Raw genomic sequence first — 25,000 nt, 5'->3', positions numbered from 1 at the left:
GATTGGTCAACGCAGACTCGTACTTGTCGACACCTCTTCAACCCGCCCCCTCTAACCTTGCTCTCAACATCAGCGCACCCACGGATGCCTACGCCCACCTCCTCACGTCGTACCCGGAAGTTTTCCGTCCAGAACTCCGCCAAACGCCCACGATTCCTGCCAAGCACGGTATTTATCACCATATCAAGACGACGGGATCCCCAGTCTTCGCAAAATTCAGACGTCTGGCATTGGAACGATTGGCAGCCGCCAAACAGACGTTCGCCGAAATGGAGGAAATGGGCCTTTGCCAAAAGGCTCAAGCCATGGTCGTCACCCTTACACATCGTTCTGAAGAAAGACGGCTCCCTCCGTCTGTGCGGGGATTACAGGCGCTTGAACATGCAAACAGAACCGGATCACTACCCCCTCCCAAACATTGCCGATGTGACCTCTTACTTGCACAAAGCAAAGGTTTTCTCTACGCTCGACCTCCTGAAGGGGTATTATCAGGTGCCTATGACCCAGAAGACATCCCCAAGACTGCCATCACCACTCCGTTTGGTACATACACCTTCAATTACTCCTGTTTTGGCCTTCGTAACGCTGGGGCCACGTTTCAACGTCTCATGGATGGCATCTTAGGGGACCTCCCTTTCTGTGTATGTTATGTGGACAACATACTTGTGTTCTCTTCCTCAAAGGAGGAACACCTCCATCACCTGCGCATCGTGCTCGACCACCTGCAACAAAACGGCCTTGTAGTCCGGTACGACAAGTGTACCTTTGGCGCCAACGAAGTGTCGTTCTTAGGGCACCGTATCACTCCTGAAGGAGTTCATCCCCTCCCTGAGAAGGTAGCAGCCGTTCAGAACTTCCCCGCGCCCTCGACCGTCAAAGCTCTGCAGGAATTCTTGGGCATGATCAACTATTATCACTATTTTCTTCCAGCCATTGCCGCCACTCTTGCTCCCCTCTACGCCTCCCTCAAGGGCAAGCCAAAGGATCTGGAGTGGGGTTCCCTTCAAGAAGCGGCCTTCTGCAATGCAAAGAAGGCCCTATCAACTGCTGCGGCTCACACTTTGCCTATCCCACATGCCCCTCTCCTTCTCTCCACCGATGCCAGCAACGTTGCTATTGGTGCAGTACTCGAGCAGGTGGTCAACGGCTCGCCCCGCCCATTAGCCTTCTTCAGCAGAAAACTGTCCAAGGCAGAATCGGGTTGTTCTACCTTCGATCGAGAATTGCTGGTGGTACACTTGGCTGTCCGTCACTTTCGCCATTTCTTAGAAGGTATGCCCTTCGTCATTCGCACAGACCACATGCCTCTGGTGCACGCCTTTACTCGACAGTCTGAAGCCTGATCCGCCCGGCAACGCCGACATCTCTCCGCCGTGGCTGAATACAATTGCACCCTTCATTACGTCCCTGGGAAAATGAATCCCATTGCCGATGCCCTGTCAAGAAACACGTTGGCTGCCATTCAACTGGGATTGGATTACAACGCCCTGGCTGAAGCCCAACGACAGGATCCAGAGTATCAAGCATGTAGGACATCCTGCACGTCCCTCCGTTGGGAAGACTTCCCCCTCGATGACTCCAACACCACCCTCCTCTGTGACGTCAGTACTGGTAGACCGCGACCTTGGATTCCTGCTTCCATGCGCCGGCAGGTGTTTGATTTCATTCACGGCCTTACACATCCCTCGTGCCGTTCTACTGCACAGCTGCTGAAGGCAAAGTTCATTTGGCATGGCATTTCTAAGGATGCTAAGGATTGGGTCCACGCTTGTACTTCTTGCCAAACTTCCAAAGTACATTGACACACGGATTCCGGAGTGGGCACCTTTCCTCAACCTCAGCGTCGTTTCGCACACATTCTAGTCGACGTTGTAAGCCCCTACCCACATCACAAGGACATCGTTACCTGTTTAACGTCATCGACCGCTCCACTCGTTGGCCTGAAGCCATTCCCATGGAAACTGCAACATCCGCCTCATGTACATCTGCCTTACTCTCTGGATGGATTGCAAGATTTGGTATCCCTGAGCATATTACTTCTGACAGGGGAACCACTTTCACCTCTCAATTGTGGACGTCATTAGCGAATCTCCTGGGCATCACCCTACATCAGACAACGGCCTACAACCCCGCTGCCAATGAAATGGTTGAACGTTTTCATCGCACCCTCAATCCAGCTTTGATGTCCCGCAGCAAGGATTCCAACTGGGACTAAGGACCATTCCTAAAGATGCCCTCGACGTCTCGGCAGCTGAAATGGTGTTTGGCGACACGTTGGTCGGCCCTGCGGAATTTTTTCCTTCTACAACCTCCTCCGACGATATCCAGCGCATACGTCACGTCGTGGGAAAATTTACTCCATGCCGCCAGACTTACAAGCCCCCAGCGAAGCATCACATACCAACAGACTTGCACTCTGCAACGCACGTCTTCCTGCGCAACGACCCTAGCAAGCCAGCGCTAATGCCCTCTTACACGGGCCCTTTCCTTGTGATCCGCCGCAGTCCGAAAGCATTCCTACTAAACATTCGTGGCAAAGAAGACTGGGTCTCCATTGATCGCCTAAAACCTGCTTATCTTCTGCCAGATGACCCGCCTACAATTCGCCTCTCTAGATCAGGGCGCCCTATTTAACATGTACAGCATGTCATTTTTAGGGGGGGAGCCATGTATCAACCATGTGTCACGAATTTGTATATATAATGCTTGTATCTTCGCTCTTCCCTCGCACTAAAAAGAACCAGAATAAACATGTCTGCGTATCGCCTCTGTAACATTGTCTGTCTTGTGAACATGAAAATTCCAGTTGCCTTGGGCTTTTCTATATAAAGGAGAGTGTTCTATAATAAATTAACTCAGTTTCTCTCATACTGCCTTTGAGTTCACAACCTTCTCTCAGTCGTCACATATCTAAACAATATCATCCGCCATTATTGAAGGGTCGCGCAATGGATAAAAAATAAAATTCTCCATGATTCTAGTATATTTTGATTTTAAGAAAATTGAAAATAGGTGGGATAAAACAGATTGTAATGCTTAAAATCCTCCTAACAATTGAATGAATGATATTTATTCCTTTTGGGAAATTGTACTTGTAAAGCTGTTTTTAAACAGGCCAGTTATTCTTTTTGAGAGGGGTAGGGGTGGAGGGCGGGCGTCAGTAGGTCGATCCTTACACTGGAAATATAAATGAGCTGATTTGTATAGATCTTTAATTACCATTCAAATCTCCTACAATTGAGTACATTTGTTTTAATTTCTACCAATTTTCCTTCCAGTTTAAAAAAAAAATACTTGGTCTTCTGTTATAAGTATATCGAAGTACTTCCATAATTCCTTTATTACTATTTTCGTTCAGCATTTCACTTCCTTTAATAGGATATATTTGTTTTCCTCTTTTTCGACAATCCTTCGAGTTTTTTTTTTTTTTGACCGAGGCTATCCACGTAATATTAGTGTCTTGTAATATGAGTATCAAGGAACTTCCATAATTACTTCCGCCAACGAAGTTGGAAGTTGGCTATGTTATACCCCCGGTTACTGTGTGTTTGTTTCTTTGTGAACAGCTTTCTGGCCACAATTTTAATCGTAGAGCTATGAAATTTACATGGATTAACTTTTATGTAAAAAGCTGGAAATGTTCAATTTTGGAAGGTCAAGGTCAAAGGTCAAGGTCACGGTTAAGCAAAATGTATAATTCACTTAATCAGCCATAAGTTTGGACATTGTTGTCTCGGACACTTCAAAATTGGTTCATATTTGATTGTATGAAAATCCACGCCAATTAATACATTTTAAGATCAAAGGTCAACGTCGAGCAAAATGTTAAGAAATAAGTTACCGGGATGCGATGGAGGTCGGCTCTCTACTGACTGTCCCTCTAGTTACTAGATTTTTCACAAGCCTTTCTTGACCGAGTCTCAACTCGTAATATTACTCCCCAAGGCAATTAAATCTCTTTACCTTGCTAAATCTAATTACAGACTCTCGGCGTATACTCAGAGTGAAATCGGTCGCTCTGATTAATTTGCATAATATCAAAAGCTGAGTTGCGACTTATTGGATGATTGATATTTTTAATTGTAATTTTTCAATGTAATGATTCTTGTGATTTAATTACTCTTTTAATTGGAAGGAGAAACTTAATTCTGTTAACTGGCATCTCTAGTTTCACAAATTATGTAAGTTAAAAGAAAACAAGAATGGAAGACTTAATCGTGAATTTAATTCAAAATATCATACGTAGTATTAGTATATCATTCATTAATCAATATAATAGTCGATGTTATCATGTGACCTATCTGCTTTGGTTGATAAATTTGACGAGTGTACGCGATCCGTCAAAAATGACGGCTAGATATTTAGATGGATACATATGCACACATGCACAAGCAACCTTCAATCTGACAAGGGTATGACTGCTCCCTCTCCTCCTACCGTGACCGAAACGATACACACACATTACATATATATATATATATATATACATATATATATATATATATATATATATATATATATATATATATATATACATACATACATATATACATACATACATACATACATGCATGCATATATATATAAAACACCAAGCACTCACCCTTTAATATAAAGTGGAGAAAATATAAAGATTAAAAATGGGTAAATAATTCAATATGCATTACAACTATCATTAGAAGACATACTGTTAAATATTAATTAACCCGAGAAGTTATCAAAAACGAATTTTCCATCTGTCGTGTAATGAAGACAATGCAAAGGATTAATCAATATTATGGAGGTTAACAAATATATAAGATTAACATTAAGTAATATCAACAGTAAGCGAAGTTAACATAACGCAAGATTGACAGTAAGCAATATTAACATTGTCATATTAACATTACGCAAGATTAACAATAATCAAGATTAACACTACGCAAACTTTACAAATACGCATGATTAATATTACGCAAGATTAATTATAATCCAAATTAACATTACGGAAGAGTAATTATAATTAAAATTAACATTACGCAAGATTAAGAAATACGCATGATTAACATTAGTTAATATTAACAAAACGCAAGATTAACAACAAGCAAAATTAACATTACGCAATATTAACAATAAGTAAAATTTATATTACGCAATATTAACAATAAGCAAGAGTAACATTACGCAAGGTTGACAATAAACAAAATTTACATTACGCAAGATTACCATATAAGCAAGCTTAACATAACGCAAGATCAATATTACGCAATGGCCAATCTAAAGTCCATCGCGTAAAAAACTAACTCGATCCAGTACCTGAACATTACCATGAGATCAGCTTCCTAATTACGCCAACGTAAGAAATTATCATAATGATAATTAAATTCGGCAGGACTCAGCTGCTCCTCATGAAATATTCACAGGATCATTTACATTTGATGTCTATATCCAATCAGCAATTAATTCCAATTCAAAATTTATGGAGCAGTCCCGTCAAAATGCAAATAAGTATTCTATTGAATATCATATTAGATGGATTGCAATTGCCTTTAATGCTTCGGGCGTTCTTGGAAATTGATTAATATTCTGTTAGACCATCAAAGGCATGAAATTAAAATTTTATTTCATAATGGCTCGGTTAAGTAAAATTTGGAAATCAAATGGCCTGAAATTGCATATAAAAATTAGATTATATATAAGTTTAGTGAGATCGGTGTTACTATATGGACACGATTCATGGTATGACAAAGAAACAATCTCCAATAGATTTAGTAGATTTGAGAACAAAGTCCTCAGCAGGATATTGGGAGTTGAATGTCAGGACAAGATAGGAAATAAACTATAAGAGAGATTACTCGAATGCCATATGGGGATGAGATCATGATGAGGGATAGATGGATATGGTTTGAGCATGCTCTTCGCACTCCAAGAGAGATTAGCTCACAAAGCGTTCAGCTGGGCTCCACAAGGCACTAGAAGAGTTGGAAGGCCCAGGCCAACATGGTTGACAACCATGAAGCGTGAAGTAGGAGATGAAGAAAGGAGAAGTATTGAATTAAAAGCTCAAGATAGAGACGACTGGCGAAATCTAACCGAGGCCCTTTGCGTCAACAGGCGTAGGAGAAGATGATGAAATTTGATATACAGTAAATAAAATCTGATGATCTTTGATTAGAGAAGAGGTTATTATTCCCAAAAAATTACATTCTGCTTTGAATAACTTATATTAATTATTAATTACTTCTCATGTCGGTTATTTATTTCCTCATTTCCTTTCCTTACAGGGCCACTTTTCGGTTGGAGCCCTTGAACTTATAGAATTCTGCTTTTCCTATAAGGGTTGTAGCTTGGCTAATAATAATAACAACAATAATAATAATAATAATATCAAAGAGTCATTTTAAACAGAGAGAGAGAGAGAGAGAGAGAGAGAGAGAGAGAGAGAGAGAGAGAGAGAGAGAGAGAGAGAGAGAGAGAGAGAGAGAAAAGCTATATCATCTTACCTCTTGAATTGAAGCTATATGCCCTATATGATAAAATGTCTTTATATATATATATATATATATATATATATATATATATATATATATATATATATATGTATATATATACAATTATATATATATATTATATATATATATATATATGTATATATATAATTACATATATATAATTGTATATATATACATATATATATATATATATATATATATATATATATATATTATTTCTCTCACTCAAGTAAGTGGAAGAGGGAGTAGCCATACCCCAATCAGAGGTCATGTGCGTATCCATAGCTATCTAACCATCAAGCCGTAAAAGATTAAAAAATGAAAACACATCAACCCGATTCCTCCCAGGCAAAAATTTAACTACAGAAATAAACGTACTCCCTTCAATCCCAAATTTCTTCAATTACTGAACGCCACGAAAACATTGATCCAAAAAGACACTTTGGTGTTTGAAGTGCCGAGCTATGAAAGCGTCTCTGATATTTGTTTGTGTTTGCTCGGGAAACTCGGGGCAGAAAATACCCCTTGTTTGTGTTTGCTAGGGAACATTATCCACCTCTCATCAGCATTTATTTTGGGACTTGAGATCTATCTTATTCAGAGACTGGAGAGATACTACCGCTAGAGAGTTACTGGATCCTTTGATGTCCCAGAAGTACTACATTGGATCCCTCTTTCTGGTTATACTCATTTTTCTTTGCCTACACATACACCGAATAGTCTGGCCTATTCTTTACATACTCTCCTCTGTCCTCATACACATGACAACAAAAAACAATTTTACTTCACCCAAGGGGTTACTGCACTGTAACTGTTCATTAGCTACTTTCCTCTTGATAAGGGTAAAAGAGACTCTTTAGCTTTGGTAAGCAGCTCTTCTATGTCGACACTCTAGAATCAAACCATTGTTCTCTTGTCCTGGGAAGTGTCATAGCCTGTGTACCATGGTCTTCTACTGACTTGGGTTAGAGTTCTGTTGCTTGAGGGTACACTCGGGCATACTATTCTTATTTCTATTCCGTTTGTTTTGATAGTTTCTACAGATTATAGAGGAAATATTCATATTAATGTTGGTACTATTCATAAAATATTTTATTTTTCCTTGTTTCCTTTCCTCACTGGGCTATTTAGCAAGTAATAATAATAATAATAATAATAATAATAATAATAATAATAATAATAATAATAATAATAGGGGAGTGAACGATATGTTAGAGTATACAAACTATCATGTGACCATACAAGATTATGTTTTACATTTATATAATTAGTCAACAAACTAAAGATATTTGAGTCTCTCTCTCTCTCTCTCTCTCTCTCTCTCTCTCTCTCTCTCTCTCTCTCTCTCTCTCTCTCTCTCTCATCAAATACACACACATATAAAATATGTGTACATACCATCACTTCGTGTTTACGTGTACGTGTATGTATGTATTAATGTACGTAAATATGCATGAATATGAAGTTGACGACAGAAGAGGACTGACTGCACAAATAATATATCTTCAATTTACTTGACAGACAAATATATGGTAATGATTCTTGTCGGAATTTCTCCTATAACATATGGTTAGGATACATATATACATACATACATACATATATATATATATATATATATATATATATATATATATATATATATATATATATATATATATATATATGCGTAAAAATCACAGGAAAACGTGATGCTCAGATGCAGAAGAACCACAGGGAAAATGAAAATACGAAATATACGCTTAAGTCCTGACTAGTTTCGTGATACTTCTTCAGAGGACTGATTTATTGAGAGAGGCTTCTTTACATTTTATAGGGAAAGCAAACCTACGAACATACATATAGAGATTTAGAGAACAATGACACTCCCTTACCAGCTACCTGGGCTTGAGTCAGGTGTTGAGTAGGAGTCCCCAAGCTCATTAGACACCTGCCGAAAAGGGTCATTTCTAGTGGCAGGTATATTCTTTTTTTTTTTCTTTTTTTTTCGGCAGGTGTCTAATGAGCTTGGGGACTCCTCCTACTCAACACCTGACTCAAGCCCAGGTAGCTGGTAAGGGAGTGTCATTGTTCTCTAAATCTCTATATGTATGTTCATACGTTTGCTTTCCCTATAAAATGTAAGAAACCTCTCTCAATAAATCAGTCCTCTGAAGAAGTATCACGAAACTAGTCAGGACTTAAGCGTATATTTCGTATTTTCATTTTCCCTGTGGTTCTTCTGCATATATATATATATATATATATATATATATATATATATATATATATATATATATATAGCTTGAAATTAAGGAGGAAATTAAGTGGAATATTTTGTCCTAAACAAGTAGGTAGTGGAAGAAGAAAGGTCAAACTCTGCCACATTGGAAATATTTTCTCCTAAAAAAAGAAAAAAAAAAGAGTGAAAGAGAAAATCAGAATCTGCTACATTAAAAATCTAATCCTCTTTCACTTCTTAGAAACTCTCTGAAAGCCGTTTTTATAGATTAAAGAGAGAGAGAGAGAGAGAGAGAGAGAGAGAGAGAGAGAGAGAGAGAGAGAGAGAGTGAGAGAGAGAGAGAGAGAGATGTAGTATGTCTATTTATAGTTCTTTTCTATAATTCAAATTCAATCTAAAACGAACGTTTCTACCTTCGTCTTTCATCTTATCTGTATGAAGAACTTGACTTGTTCGTCGTAAATTTTTGAGTCTCGCAATCACTTTAAAGGCCCTCATGAATGGCAGAGGCAGGGGACAGTGACATTGCCCTATCAAGCAGGACAACACTCTAGAGACTGACCATATTACATATGATCAGCACCCAAGCCCACTCTCTACCCAAGCTAAGAATCAAGGAGAGCCAGCAATGGCTGCTGATGACTCAGCAGGTAAACCTAAGGCTCCCCAAAACCAAACCCCTCCTTAGCTCACAAGGATGGTGAGGTTGCAGCGACCAAAGGAACTAACGAGTCTGAGAGGGAAGAATATAATCTATTTGTTACTTGATTAAATTGATTTGAATTAATCATTGCAATGGCAAGTTTAAAAAATAACGTCTTCTAAAACCTGGATTATATTTCAGTTGGTTAATGCTTAACTTATAGTATCTAGGTTTTGGGTTACCTATTCCTAGTGAGACAGGATTTTGTAGTACAATGCTGTCTATTTACGAATAATTGAAATATTACTATTGATAATACACCTTCACACAAACATGTATGTGTATGTATATATATACATATATACACATATATATACATATATATTTCTATATATATATACATATATATATGCATATATACTTATATATATATACATATAAACATATATGTATATATACATACTATATATATGTGTATATATATATATATATATATATATATATATATATGTGTGTGTGTGTGTAAGTATATGTATATATACAAATCTAAAATCTTTTAAACAAAATAAAAACACAAAACTCAAATAAAAATAATACTAAATATCAAAAAACTAGAAAATAAAAAACACGAAAAATCGGAAAATCAGAAACTCGAAAAATCCAAAAATAAAAATAAATATATTACTCCCAAAACAGACTAACCCAACTGATTTCTCTTCGTCGGTCCTTACACATTAACCCCTTTAAACACTATGGGAGAACAGAAGCTCTGCCAAGAGGTAGCCCAACAGCCTAAGACCCCGTTGAAATTGAATAGGATTTGTCTCTGCTATAATCCTTTCTGTTTCCTATAGGTTCTGATCCTGTTGGGACAAGGTCTCGAGGCTCCCGAAAGTCCCATTGTCCGAAAATCATTTTAATAGGATTCCGCCGAGTGGCGAAGGCGAGAAGTTGCCAAATGTTGTTAGTTATTGATTTGTTTACTTATTTGTTTAAAGGGAAAGTGGTTATAAAAAATTTAAAAAACTAGTTTTTTGGCAAAAAAAAAAAATTAAAAATTGTGATAATGCTAAAATATTTCTAATCCAAAATATTAAATTCATCTCGGGTTAGTATAATTCCAAAGAAATTCTTGGTAGATGAACTGACACGGAGTAAGCAAATATATCAAAATCACTCGTTAAAAATCAGCATTAAAATCATGATGGAAAAATATGGTACATATGGAATGAAATCATCATTTACGGACAGTAATAAAAATACAAGTTTTAGATTAGCCATTTGAGCACAAAATAACGATAACGGCATATCACTAAATAATGTCTTCCATGAATAATATATATATATATATATATATATATATATATATATATATATATATTTAAATTTCCATTTCCTGTTTCCTTCCTTTTAAAAAAAATGTTACTGTCTGGAGGAATAGGTTTGATTACGCTATTAGTGCTTTTTTATTCCCTTTTCTTCAATGTACAAAAAACATTAAAGAAAAGTTGTACGTTGAAGGCAAAAGCTTAAGTGAGGGACAGGAAGACTTTGAGAAAGCCTCCAAAAAACTATATTTCTTGCCTAAATAAAACTTGCACCTACCGTACTACCGTACTGACTAATTATCAACACCCAAGCCTCTCTCTACCCAAGCTAGACCAGGTAAGGCCAGGCAACGGCTGCTGTGACTCAGCAAGTAAACTTCTAGGTTCCTGCAAACCCGCATCCCTAGTTCACAAGGTTGGTGAGTTTGCAGACACTACCAGAAAGTATCGAGATTGAACGGTCTCAAACTCCAGTTCACATATTGACAGGCAGGGATGTTTCCCAAAGATTATTTGTTTTTTTTTGTTTGTTAGTTAGTGTGTTACCGGAATTAAGCTCAAAATCGTGTATGGGTTTTATCAAGAGCGGACCTCTCAACAAACAACAATTCCTGAGATTTGGGAGAATTATTATTATTATTATTATTATTATTATTATTATTATTATCTTCCTCTAAGCTATAAACCTAATTGGAAAAGCCAGATGCTATAAGCCCAAGTGCTGCAAAAGGGGATTAATAGCCCCGTGAGAAAAAGAAATAAGGAAAAAATAAAACTACAAGAAAACTAAAAGCAATTAAAATAAAATATTTTAAGAACAGTAGCAACATTAAAATAAATCTTAAATATACAAACTATAAAAAACTTAATAAGAACAAGAGGGAGAGAAATTAATATAAAATAGTGAGTCTGAGTGTACCTTCAACGAAGATTGATTCATGGATTATATTTATAGAATTTTATTCATAAAGTGAGGAACTGGGGCCGGGGAGGCCATTAAACAACGAACTCCTACTAAGGGGAAGATGTAATGGCAATATCCTTGTGAGCTAAGGATGGTGGATTTGAGGGAGCGTATAGGACTACCTGCAGATTCACCAGCAGCCATTACCTGGCTCTCCCTGGTCATAGCTTGATGAAATGCGGGCTTGGTCGTTGATCACATGTATATATGGTCAGTCTCTAGGGCAATGTCCTTTCCCTTGCCTCTGCCATTCATGGGCGACCTTTTTAACTAACAGTAAACTTATGTATTAAGTAAGATTCAAGTTGACGAACTTATGGTTAAGTTACACAAAAAGGTAAAGAGCAGACTTACTAAATTATGCCATATCTGAACAAAGCGTTTAACATAAAAAAAAACTATATAAAATTTATGGTTCAAAATTATTTATTTTTCATTTTTCAAACGAAATAAGTGACATCCGTTTCACGAGAGGTCATACATAATTATAAGTGAAATGATCCCATCGCAGACACTGATTAGTTCAATTATGAATTCATTATGAGACATCATATAACACCAGTATCAAAATTGCCAAGCGCATAAAATATTCACTTTGAGAATGACCAATGATATTTGAAAGACTTATTTGATAATGTATCAATTTACCCAGATACAGCTAATGGAATTTGGAAATTTATTAATAAATCCATATTTGTTACGATGCTAAATTATATATTGATTAAAACCATGATACAAAGAAAACTAATTCAAATTCAAAAAATAAATTAATTTTAATCGGCTACATAAACAGAAAGGTATTCCTTTGAGAAAAAATATATAATAACTCCTATACTTTTTAACTTTTGATACAAGTAAATTTAAAGCAGATACATAAACATAAAATTATTATTTTGAGAAAAATAATCAATAAATCCTAATCTTTTTATACTAATGATATATATATATATATATATATATATATATATATATATATATATATATATATATATACATACATCTATATATATACATATACATCTCTCTCTCTCTCTCTCTCTCTCTCTCTCTCTCTCTCTCTCTCTCTCTCTCTCTCTCTCTCTCTCTCTCTCTCTATATATATATATATATATATATATATATATATATATATTCCAAAACTGATCAGCTATATAGATATAATAAAATAAAAATAAAAATAAAATCCTTATTTACTTATATGAAAAGTGTAATAGATTAGACTTACGGAATTTTGGCCACATTGCCCACCGGGGCTAGGGAGAACATTCCTTGCATGGGGGGGGGGGGGGGGCGTTACCGAGGTAAAGCAGAATGATAAAATGTAAGTGAAACTATTGTCTACAGTACACCTCGTGAAGTACAAAAACGGCACTACCACCCACATCGCTCCTAACCCCACGGAACGGAGAAACTTCAGGCTAAAAAGACTTTTAAAAACTTTCAATAAAAAGTGAATAGGAAGTACAAATACAAATCGGTTTAAGAAATGATAAAACCGAAAGTGATTAGTAATTCCAGAGCCTGCCAGTGGATGGGGAGAAGCATTCGTTGGGGTAGAAACAATGAGATAGGAGTTCAACATAGAACTGGAGATAGTAGAATGAGAGAAGGTTGACGAGACATTGAATAGAGGGAGGTCTTTTCATAGCATCATTATCGAATTATTACCTTTGCCAACGAAGTTGGAAGGAGGTTATGTTTTAGCTCCGTTTGTGTGTTTGTTTGTTTGTTTGTGAACAGCTTCCTGGCCACAATTCTGATCGTAGAGTAATGAAACTTCCATCGATTAACTGTTATGTAAAAAGCTGGAACTGATTAAATTTTGGAAGGTCAAGATCAAGAAAATGTCCAAACCACGTAATCAGCCGTAAGTTTGGACATCGTTATTACAGACTTCAAAATTGGTTCGTAATTGAGTGTAGGAAAATCCACGCCAATTAATACTTGTTAAGGTTGAAGGTCAAGGTCGAGTCCAAAGTCAAGGTCAAGCAAACGGTCAAATTTCGGTCATCAACTATACGGCTACAACTTCAATCGTAATGAAACTTGCAGGGATTTTAAACTGTCATGTGAAGAGCTGGAAATGATTAATTGATACCAAGGTAAGCTGGTTTCAAGAAATAAGCTGCCGTGGCGGAGGTCTTCACTCTCAAGAGTGCTTTTCTAATGAATTAATAGACCGTAAGGAGTATAAAATTCATAGATCTAAGACGTACATGGCATAAGCGACCTATTAAATATGTCTGATTATTCTGTGTAGGCGTAGATCGGGCAGTACTAAATGGATAGGAGACTTTTACTATCGTTATTGAGGCTGATGATATTAAGTTACTAACAGTATTATCATTGTATCATAAAATCCACCTTACGTACATTAGTGGTTAAAGTCAATCAAACGCAAAATGGTTTATATAAAAGCATCAATCAAATGATAAAAGATATAAGTTTGTTTAGTGTTCAGAGAAAATTTAGCAGATATACTGTAGTCACCAATACAATAATGAAACGAAAAATTTATTACTTGATTAGCCTGACTTTTTGCTCATTTTCGTAAATAATCGGAAGCATATACTGTTGTGTTTCACAAAAACTACACACACACATACACACATATACAGTATATATATATATATATATATTATATATATATATATGTATATATATATATATATATATATATATATACATATATATATATATATATATATATATATATATATATATATATATATACGCGAGAAACTCTCAGGAACGTGTGATGCTCAAATGCAAAAAGTCAATATAAAAAGTGAAAACGCTTTCTGAATCCTTACCAGTTGTAGGTCTTAAAAAGAGACGAAGCAAATAAGGATTCACATACAGTTTTCTGTCTCCTAGTGTATATATATGATATCTATCTATCTATCTATCTATCTATATATATATATATATATATATATATATATATATATATATATATGTGTGTGTGTGTGTATGTGTGTGTGTGTTTGTGTGAGTGTGTGTGTGTTTGTGTGAGTGTGTGTATGTTTGTGTGAGTGTGTGTGTGTGTACATATATATAAATTTTACATATATATATATATATATATATATATATATATATATATATATATGCATTATATATACAGCTATATATGTTGAAGCCATTGAGACCATCTAAAATATTACCAGCAAAAACTATAATTCATAATGACGTCAAGAAGCATGCATCGCTAATTCTAAGAAAGTCGTTTTGCATAAACTGGCAACAAGGCCCTTTGTGCACTGCAGGACGAGAGCGAAATTGAATGTGTTTGAGGTGAAGTGTCTAAGGAGTATCCCTGCTGTATCCCGAGTAGATAGGGTTAGGAGCGAAGTAGTGAGGGTGAGAACGGGTGTAAGAAATGAGTTAGCAGCTAGAGTGGATATGAATGTGTTGAGGTGGTTTGGCCCTGTTGAGAGAATGGAAAATGGCTATTTGCTAAAGAAGGTGATGAATGCAAGAATTGAAGGGAGACGTACAAGAGGAAGGCCAAGGTTTGGGTGGATTGATGGAGTGAAGAAAGCTCTGGGTGATAGGAGGATAGATGTGAGAGAGGCAAGGGAGCGTGCTAGAAATAGGAATGAATGGCGAGCGATTGTGACACAGTTCCGGTAGGCCCTGCTGCTTCCTCCGGTGCCTTGGATGACCGAAGAGGTAGCAGCAGTAGGGGATTCAGCATTATGAAGCTTCATCTGTGGTGGATAACGGGGGAGGGTGGGCTGTGGCACCCAAGCAGTACCCGCCGAACTCGGTTGAGTCCCTTGTCAGACTGGGAGGAACGTAGAGAGGAGAGGTCCCCTTTTTTGTTTCATTTGTTTGATGTCGGCTAACCACAAAATATTGGGGAAGTGCCTTGAGATATATATATATATATATATATATATATATATATATATATATATATATATATATATATATATATATATATATATACATATATATATACATATATATATACATATATATATATGTATATATATATATGTGTATATATATATATATATATATATATATATATAACATACAAACATACATACATACATATCAAAATCGTAAATATAAGAAATAACACATAACGCGGTAATGATTATCTAGGCAAAAACTACACATTAATGTACAAAAAGATAATTGCCAAGAGACTGCTAAACTTGATATCTCTGCCAAGATTTGTCTGTTCTTCCGTTTTGTAATATTTTGAAAGATAAGCACTAAAAAGAAGATTAAGTTCAATTTTTAAAAGCTTCTTGGTAATATTGGATTAAAAATGCGTGATAAACAAAATAATGATATAGCAATTATTGATAGAATCACCACATTAAGCTACTGTTTGGAAGCGTTATATATGACAATTCTTCTCGAAAATGAATGAAAACTATTCTATGTAGCGGATTTATCAGGTTGACTCCTTTTATGATCATTAATTTTAATCTTAAAAAAGGCGCTTGTTTTCATATAACGGAGATATTAAATGAAAAGTTTCAAGAGTTTTCAAAGAGAATATCGTATCAGAGCAAAGAAAATTAATCCACCTAAAAATCATATATAGAATGAGGGGATAAAAAACTGTTCTATAAAGCGTATTCATCATGTTGAAATCTAATATCATTATTAACTTTAATCTTAAAATGGTGTTTTTGTTTTCATATAATAGATAATTAAATGAAAAATTTCAAGTGTTATTAGAGAAAAAAATGTTTAGCCACCTAAAAATCAGACACAGAAGGAATTAATAAAAAGAGGTGGACGCACAAAAAAATGAATTTAACCACTGATGCTTCATTATCCCATCCTATACACCTGATCCCTAGCGGGATGTTAATACGAAAAACGAATCCTTCCTTACCTGGTGGTGTTCTCAGGTGAGCGGAGCAGTCTCCCAGTTGATGGATATTAACGTCAGCTTCTTATATTACCTGGAAGAAAGTAGGTATTGGTTATTGGGGAGAAGTACCTGCAGGGAGGAATAGAGGAGAGAATAAACATACTGTTAAGGAGAAAACTATGATTGTTTTGCCAATACATTAAACGGTTTGAAAGATGTCGTAGATTTAGATCAGAGGATGAAGATTATTTTATTCACGTGGGAGAATATCTATGGGGTGATGAATGTAAGAGATTTAATTGAAAAAATTACTTGGAAAGAGTAAATAAATATTAATGGAGGAGAATATCTATGGGGCGGTGAATGTAAGAGATATAATTGAAAAAAATACTTGGAAAGAGTAAATAAATATTAACGGAGGAGATTGTCTGAGGTGGTGAATAGAAGAGGTAATAGAAAAATTGACTTGGAAAGCGTAAATGAATATTCATGGTGGATAAAGACTATGAGTTGGTGATTAAAAGAAAGAGATATAAGTGAAAAACTTACTAGGAAAGAGTAAATAAATATTAACGGAGGAGATTACCTGAGGTGGTGAATGGAAGAGATAACAGAAAAATATACCTGGAACGTAAATAAATATTAACAGGGGATAATATCAATGAGTTGGTAAACAAAAGAAAGAGATATAAGTGAAAGAACTTACAAGGAAAGAGTAAATAAATATTGTGATGACATGAAGTTGAATATTAATGATTTTAATTTACATAGATATTTTTTTTTAAAATCTGCGAAAGGCAAAAATAAAGATGAAATTTACTTGACCAAGTAAATAAATATTGACAGAAGATGTGAAGTTGAATAATATCGATATTAATTTGCATATCAATTTAAAACAGAAATCTGTGATAGTCATGAACAAAATCGATATAATCCAATACTTCAAAAAGTATATGTAATTCTGTGATAGGCAAAAACGAAAATTATATGAATCACTGTATAGTAAAATTTAAAATTATCAGCAAATAATTTCGAGCTTGACCTTTACATGACCTTTGACCTTAACATGTATTAATTGGCGTGGATTTTCATACACTCAATATGAACCAAGTTTGAAGTCGCTTTGACAACGATGTTCAAACTTATGGCGGCTTACGTGAATTGGACATTTTGCTTGACCTTGACCATTGAGCCTGACCTTCAAAAATTAAAAAATTCCAGCTTTTTACATATCAGTAAATCCCTGCAAGTTTCATTACTCTGCGATTAAAATTGTGGTCAGGAAGCTGTTCACAAACCCATACACACAAGGGGGTAAAACATAACCTCCTTCCAACTTCGTTGGCGGAGGTAAAACTCAAACTCCGTTAAAGTTTTATTCCTAATGGTTAAAGGAATAAATCATTGAAAAGACGTATGAAATTCAAGTACTTAAAAGGAATAGAATCTTTGGTATCAACGGGATGGTAAATATCACCTGATTATTATTATTATTATTATTATTATTATTATTATTATTATTGTTGTTGTTGTTGTTGTTGTTGTTGTTGTTGTTGTTGTTGTTGTTGTTGTTGTTGTTGTCGTTAGCCAAGTTACAAACCTAGTTGGAAAAGAAAGATGCTATAAGCTAAAGGGATCCAAAAGGCAAAAAGGCCCCATGGGGATAGGAAATAAGGAAACAAATAAACATATGAAAAATAATGAACAATTAAAATAAAATATTTTAGAAGAGTAACAACACAAAAACAATTTGAACTTTTGAAGTTCAAAAATACTCTCTCCTTAACTGAACGCGCCATTTACCTAAAACAACGTGGGAGAGAGAGAGAGAGAGAGAGAGAGAGAGAGAGAGAGAGAGAGAGAGAGAGAGAGAGAGAGAGAGAGAGAGAGAGTAATTTCAGAATTTTAAACTTGACCATGCACATTCATAGGTGAAACTTTCATATATCAAAATATGAATAAATAACGAAGTTTTAGATCAAAGCTTTAAATATTATGAAACGAAATGCTTATCTATAAATAATTAGACAACTATAATATAAACTTCCTGATTCTGGCTGTTACATAATAATGATATGATTACTCTTTACATTACATAATAACATAGTCACAGGGAAATGATATTTCCTTTATCAGATAAAAAAGTCTAAATACTTTAGTAACTTTTGTATGTAACGAATACCTTAAAATATACATACAGTAGGTGTATAACAATGAAACAATATCCAACAGATTTTGTAGATTTGAAAAAAAAAGCCCTCAGAGTAATATTGGGAATTAAATGGCAAGACAGGATTAGAAATGAAACTATAAGAGAGATTACTCGAGTCCAGTATGTGGACGAGATTATGGTAAGCGGTAGATAGAGATGGTTTGGGCATGCTCTTCGCGCTCCCCAAGAGAGATTAGTTCACCAAACTTTCAATTGGGCTCCACAAGGCACTAAAAGAGTTGGAAGTCCCAAGCCTACATGGCGGAGGACTATGATGAGTGAAGTGAGAGATGATAAAAGGAGAAGTATTGATTTAAAAGCTCAAGATGGAGACGACTGGCGAAATCTAACCGAGGCCCTTTGCGTCAATAGGCTTGGGTGGAGATGGTGATGATATGAATATGCAATTAAAACTACGGTTATCATACCTCCCAGGGTACGTCCATGTTGTACATAATTCAAGTTCATATATAGTTTATTTATCAAACCCTGAGCTATGAAAATTAAAATATGGAGTGAACTATAAATTTTATCAACAAAAAATGTTTGGAAACTGCTTAAGCTCATAAAAGTCTATCTCTATGGAATTGTTATTTTTAATTAATATTCTACTTAAATTGTTCATTCTTCTCTTTCATTCTACTTATTTCCTAGTTTCCTTTCCTCACTGGGCTATTTATCCCTGGTGTAGCCATTGGGCTTATGGCATCCTGCATTTCCAACTAGGGATGTTAATAATAACAACAACAACAATAATAATAATAATAATATTAATAATAATAATAATAATAATAATAATAATAATAATAATTCATAACAACAGTACTTTGTAGTAAATTACCCAATATGTGATATTTGGGCATCCTATAAAATCTGTGTAAATTACAGAGGCAAGGAACAGCTTCTAAGGGTATTAGGACAAAGGTAAAAAGAAAACCTTTGGAACGGCTTCTAAAGGTATAAGGTCCTCCAAAATAACTGTGCGAAATCAATGCAAAACTGAAATCGGCAAGAATTCTGCATTGATTTCGAACCGTTGGAAATAATCAGCAAAGTGTTTTTAAGTGACTTTCGAGATCAACGTCTGAATTACTACTGAAGGGAAGCGAAAACAGAAGCGAAAGCCGAAGAATTGAGAATGCTTGATGAGAACAGATTTAGAGAAAGCAGGTTTCTTATTTCTCTCTCGCTAAAACAAAATCTGTTGGAAAGATAACCAAAACTGATATCTTTAAAACAGGAAAATAAATGGAAACTTTGAACCAAAAATTCAGGAGAAAATGTACCGTAATATTTATTGTACAGTTGGATACATGCATTCCTGACACATTTCGAGCTGAGGGAATGCCCCCTGCCACACCCATACTGCTCTTTGAACAACGTAAAGGTTTAAAGGTTTAAAAGCCGCTCACGAATGGCAAAGGCAAGTGACAGTGACATTTCCCTATCAAACAGGACAATGCCCTAGAGACTGACCATATATACATATTATCAGCGCTCAAGCCCCCTCTCCACCCAAGCTAGGACCAAGGAGGGCCAGCAATGACTGCTGATGACTCAGCAGATAGACCCATAGGCTCCCTCAAACCCCCCTACTTAGCTCAAAAGGATGGCGAGGTTGCAGCAACCAAAGGAACTAACGAGCTTGAACGGGACTCGATCCCCAGTCTGGCGATCATCAGTCAGGGACGTTATCATATTGACCACCACGACCCTAACCATACAGTATGAGGGGAGATGGCAGAGGTGGTGGGCGGGGCTAGACACAGGAACTCGCCGCCGTGTAGTTAGGATGTGACAGGTCTCCCTGACTCAGAGCGAGGTGTGCCAGGAAATCCTGTGTCCAATTGTACGTGATATTTAATATACCCTGAACTAGATCCTGTGTTCGTGAATACAGATTTCTTAAACAAGATACCACCAAACTTCTGGAAGCCAGAAAACACAAAATCAATCAATCAATCAATCAGTATAGGTACAATTACGAACATTTTATTAAGGGGTTACAAAAGACCTCATTAGGTTTTTTCTACTATATCTCATTATATAATTAACTTCTTTGAAGATCTCCCTGGCTTCCACTGTTCATTCATACAACTGAAAATTAATAGTAGTAAATGGTTAAGCAGAAGATTATGAGGAGCTGGCAACTAGCGATTACATTTATAAATAAACTTCCTTTTCTGGCTTGCTTTGGGACTTACACATATAATCTCAAATCGGGAAGATTATGAAAAAATGTAGTTTACTTAAAAGTAAAACCATGGCAAAAGTGGAAAAGACATAAATGTTGTAAAATGTCAGAAAATATGTTACATGTGTTTTAAACAATTTGAATGTGAGTGATTGTGTGTGTTGGTGTGCGGACAGGAGTATTCTTAATGTATGTCATATAGTAGTACTTTTGTGCGTTTGATTCCTGTGTTTTTCATTATTTACATACTTTCTTTTTAGAAACAATCATATTTTAGTTTTACGCCAGTTGAAAAGGATACATTTCTCACGAACATAAAGTAATCCTACTAAGAAAGAAATGGATGAATAATTAATCCTTTTGAAATATGATAAAAAAAAACTAAGTTATGAAGTAAATGTAAATGTTGATTTACCCGTTGAAACAACTTTACACATGCACAAACATCCCTGCCTGACAATCTGCTAGACTGGGATTCGAGACCGGCTCAAGTTCGATAGTTTAAGTAGTGTCTGCAACCTCCCCATCCATATGAGCAAGGGATGCAGTTTGGGGGAGCATATAGGTTTGCCTGCTGAGTCATCAGCAGCCACTATCTGGTCCTCCCTGGTCCTTTCTTGAGTGGAGAAGGGGCGTGGGAGCTGATCATATACATGTTTGGTCAGTCTCTAGGGCATTATCCTCCTGGGGCATTGATTCAGTCCCTTGCCTTTACGAGAGAGAGAGAGAGAGAGAGAGAGAGAGAGAGAGAGAGAGAGAGAGAGAGAGAGAGAGAGAGAACATGGTCTCTTGAAATTATGAACATCCTGAAGTTTCCAAAGGACGAAAAATTAAGAAAAAAAGAAAAAAATATTTATGACCGACCATTAAGCCTTTGAAGCTAAGAGGTGAATGCTCATATCCTTCGGAAGCTAAATAATCGTATATAAATCTGTCCAAGAGAAGGAGTCTCGCCCCTAAGATTTCCTTCCTTTTCGAGTCCTCACACTCCGTTCTCAGAAGGATAAACTTAAACGAACAGAAAAGATTCGTCGACCGTGAAAGACGTCTATACCAAGAACACGAACAATGCTCCACCCATTCTCCAACGGACGAGGTATTAACCAGAAATGTCTACTTTATTGGCAATTATATTTTGGATGGAAATAGAATTATGCTCCAGTAGCCATAGAATACCTGTTTAGGCCTACCACTCATATCCAGCTTCCGAGAAAATAGAAAGAGTGGAGATATTGATAACCTGTGTAGGATCTCGGTGGTTTGGTTGATCAACAACAACAACAACAACAACTACTTTACTACTACTACTATAATAATAATAATAATAATAATAATAATAATAATAATAATAATAATAATAATAATAATAATAACAAAATCGGATTTAGCACTTCGAAATGACAGTTCTATGCTTCATACACTCTTTCGACTACTTATGATTGACAGCTCCAGTGAATAATCATAACACTACCTTTTTTTATGTTAACGTAGCCTTACCATAATCTTCAGAGAGAGAGAGAGAGAGAGAGAGAGAGAGAGAGAGAGAGAGAGAGAGAGAGAGAGAGAGAGCCGGCCGTTTAGCCTAAACTACTACAAACTTTAGGACACCTGCCAAACTTCCCAAAACCTCTACTAAAGGAAGGTCCGGAAGTGATGTAGCGAAGAGATGGGTCAGAAGGTGAGATGAAAAGCTGCCTCTTTCTTTTCATCTTTATTCCTTCAAAGAGGAGGATCCAAGAGGAGGAAGAGGCTTACGCGAGTAACACTTCAAAGGCGAACGCTTCAAGCAGGGATAAGAACGCTTCAGCAGGTATTCTACCGAGTATTCACGTTACTTGAGGTGGCTTGTGGTGAGGATGCGGTGTTTCTTTCTTGATTCTTTTCAAGTGAAGAAAAAAAAACAGACTTTTATGATAAATATAAAGAAAAAGGCATTGGCTCAGGTGAAGATAAGAAAACAGAAATGTAGATGTTCTTTGTGTCGTCTCATTTAAGGGAGAAAAAAAATGCATGGTAAAAATGTAGGTATTTGTATCCCATGAATATTTCAAGGTCCAAATGTGATTTTGGTTGATATATTTCTGAGTTCTTCATAATGCGCCAAGTTGACATAGCCATTCAATGTACATAAAATGTATCTCAATAATCAGTAAATAAAAAGCAACATACAAATTGTAGTGCCTTGCGAAAGGTGATATTCTTTTTCTTTGTTAATAGATTTACAGATTAAGTTTCTTCCTTCAATTAGATTTTTATATTGTTTTTTTTTTTCACAATTTACGCATCGTGTATACATTTACCTATAAATTGGTTATTAATTCCATAAGCATTTTATTTCAAGTATCTAACGGTCCACAGGTTGTAGTAATTTATTGGAAACGGACCTACCTGGTGATCTGTTAAACGCTCAAACTCGTTAGATTCTTTGGTCGCTACAACCTCATCATCTTTGTGAGCTAAGGATGGGAGGATTTGGGGAGCCTACAGGTCTATCTGCTGAACCATTAGCAGCCATTGCCTGGCCCTCCTTGGTCTTAACTTGGGCTCATAGGGGCTCAGGCAGTGGTCATAGGTAAAAATGGTCAGCCTCTAGGGCATTGTCCTGCTCGATAGGGCAATGCCACTGTCCCTTAGCTCTGCCATTCATGATCCGACTTTATACCTTTAGGTCCTCAGTAGCCATTGCCTGGCCCTCCCTGGTCCTAGCTTGATGGAGAGGGAACTTAAGCGTTGATCATAGGTATATGTACCTGGTCAGTCTCTAGGATATTGACCTTTAAATTCCATCTGCTTTAAAACTTTAACGAAAAATTTTCTCTTTTATCGCTCGTCCGTATAAGACAGAAATAAGAATGGAGGAAAGGTTGAGTTTTCATGAAAGAACCTACAAAAAACTTAACTCTTTAAAGAAGAAGGGATTTGAAAACTAGAAAACCAATACCAGGTAGAGAATGAAAGAAAAAAACTTGAAGGTAGAATGGATGATGTAGTCATTGGAACATCTGATCCAACAAAAATAATCATTAATAATCTAAATGAAAATTTCGCTATTTCCATTAGGAATAGAAGGCAAGTTCTGTTCTTGGTTAACATTTGATCATTAAGAATGACACAGCTGGCAAAAGCAACGTAAAATCAAGGATTATGAAGTAAACATGTTATTCAAATGAAAGTAAAACATGCACTTGATATAAGCTATTTTTAATCTCCACGATAAAACTCAGAAATTAATTTCCGTTGTACGCTAGCAGTTGCATGAATTAATCAAGTGTTTTACAGACAAAAAGACTCGAAAAGACAACCTGGTCGAAAAAGATAAAGAAAATGCAAAACATTTAAAACACTGAAATGTCAATGAAAAAGCAAATGAATAAGCGAAGACTATAACATATATGAAAGTTCAACAAACATTGAAATAACTCTGGCGATCAGACTTTTATTTACAACATTAATATTGAAACAAAAGTCAGAAACTAAACGTTTTCAGTTGTTGGAAGATACCAGATGGAATTTACAAAGAGAGAGAGAGAGAGAGAGAGAGAGAGAGAGAGAGAGAGAGAGAGAGAGAGAGAGAGAGAGAGAGAGAGAGAGAGAGAAGTAAAGGGGAGAGTGATTATGAGATTATAAAAAATGGAGAGAGAGAGAGAGAGAGAGGGGAAGGGAAGAGTGATTGTGAGATTATAAAAAATGTAGAGAGAGAGAGAGAGAGAGAGAGAGAGAGAGAGAGAGAGAGAGAGAGAGAGAGAGAGAGAGCAACTCATAACTTATGGCTCAATTTCTACGGCCAAAACTCGATTGGAACTTCTGTGTCATTTTTCCAATATCTAGATCTTCGAGATGGGAAAACTTCGTTTTTAATCTAAACGAGATTTCTCTCGTTCGGAAAACTTCCAAACACAAAAGGAAATCATATAATTCTATTTCCACGTCTCTCTCTCTCTCTCTCTCTCTCTCTCTCTCTCTCTCTCTCTCTCTCTCTCTCTCTCTCTCTCAACAATTAAAATAATTTTTCTATCATCTATAAATAAACTAAGATAAATATTGTAAGAATGGTAGAGGGCAGAAAATTAAACATATTAGAAAAATGTCAAATGAGTAACTATT

General features: G+C 35.9%; 1 protein-coding gene across 2 annotated transcripts in view; it reads right to left on the bottom strand.

Annotated features, from left to right (window-relative positions):
• LOC137658193 (uncharacterized) overlaps positions 1 to 25,000 on the bottom strand; it is a 164,050-nt gene that overhangs the window by 53,150 nt on the left and 85,900 nt on the right. For both annotated transcript variants that reach the window (XM_068392868.1, XM_068392869.1), the window contains exon 7: positions 16,512 to 16,581. The gene's annotated coding sequence lies outside the window, so the exon portion shown is untranslated. The remainder of the gene's footprint in view (positions 1 to 16,511; positions 16,582 to 25,000) is intronic.

Source organism: Palaemon carinicauda, chromosome 19 (assembly GCF_036898095.1).
Source record: "Palaemon carinicauda isolate YSFRI2023 chromosome 19, ASM3689809v2, whole genome shotgun sequence".
NCBI classification, from domain to species: Eukaryota; Metazoa; Arthropoda; class Malacostraca; order Decapoda; family Palaemonidae; genus Palaemon; species Palaemon carinicauda.
This window is presented reverse-complemented; position numbering and strand designations above follow the sequence as displayed.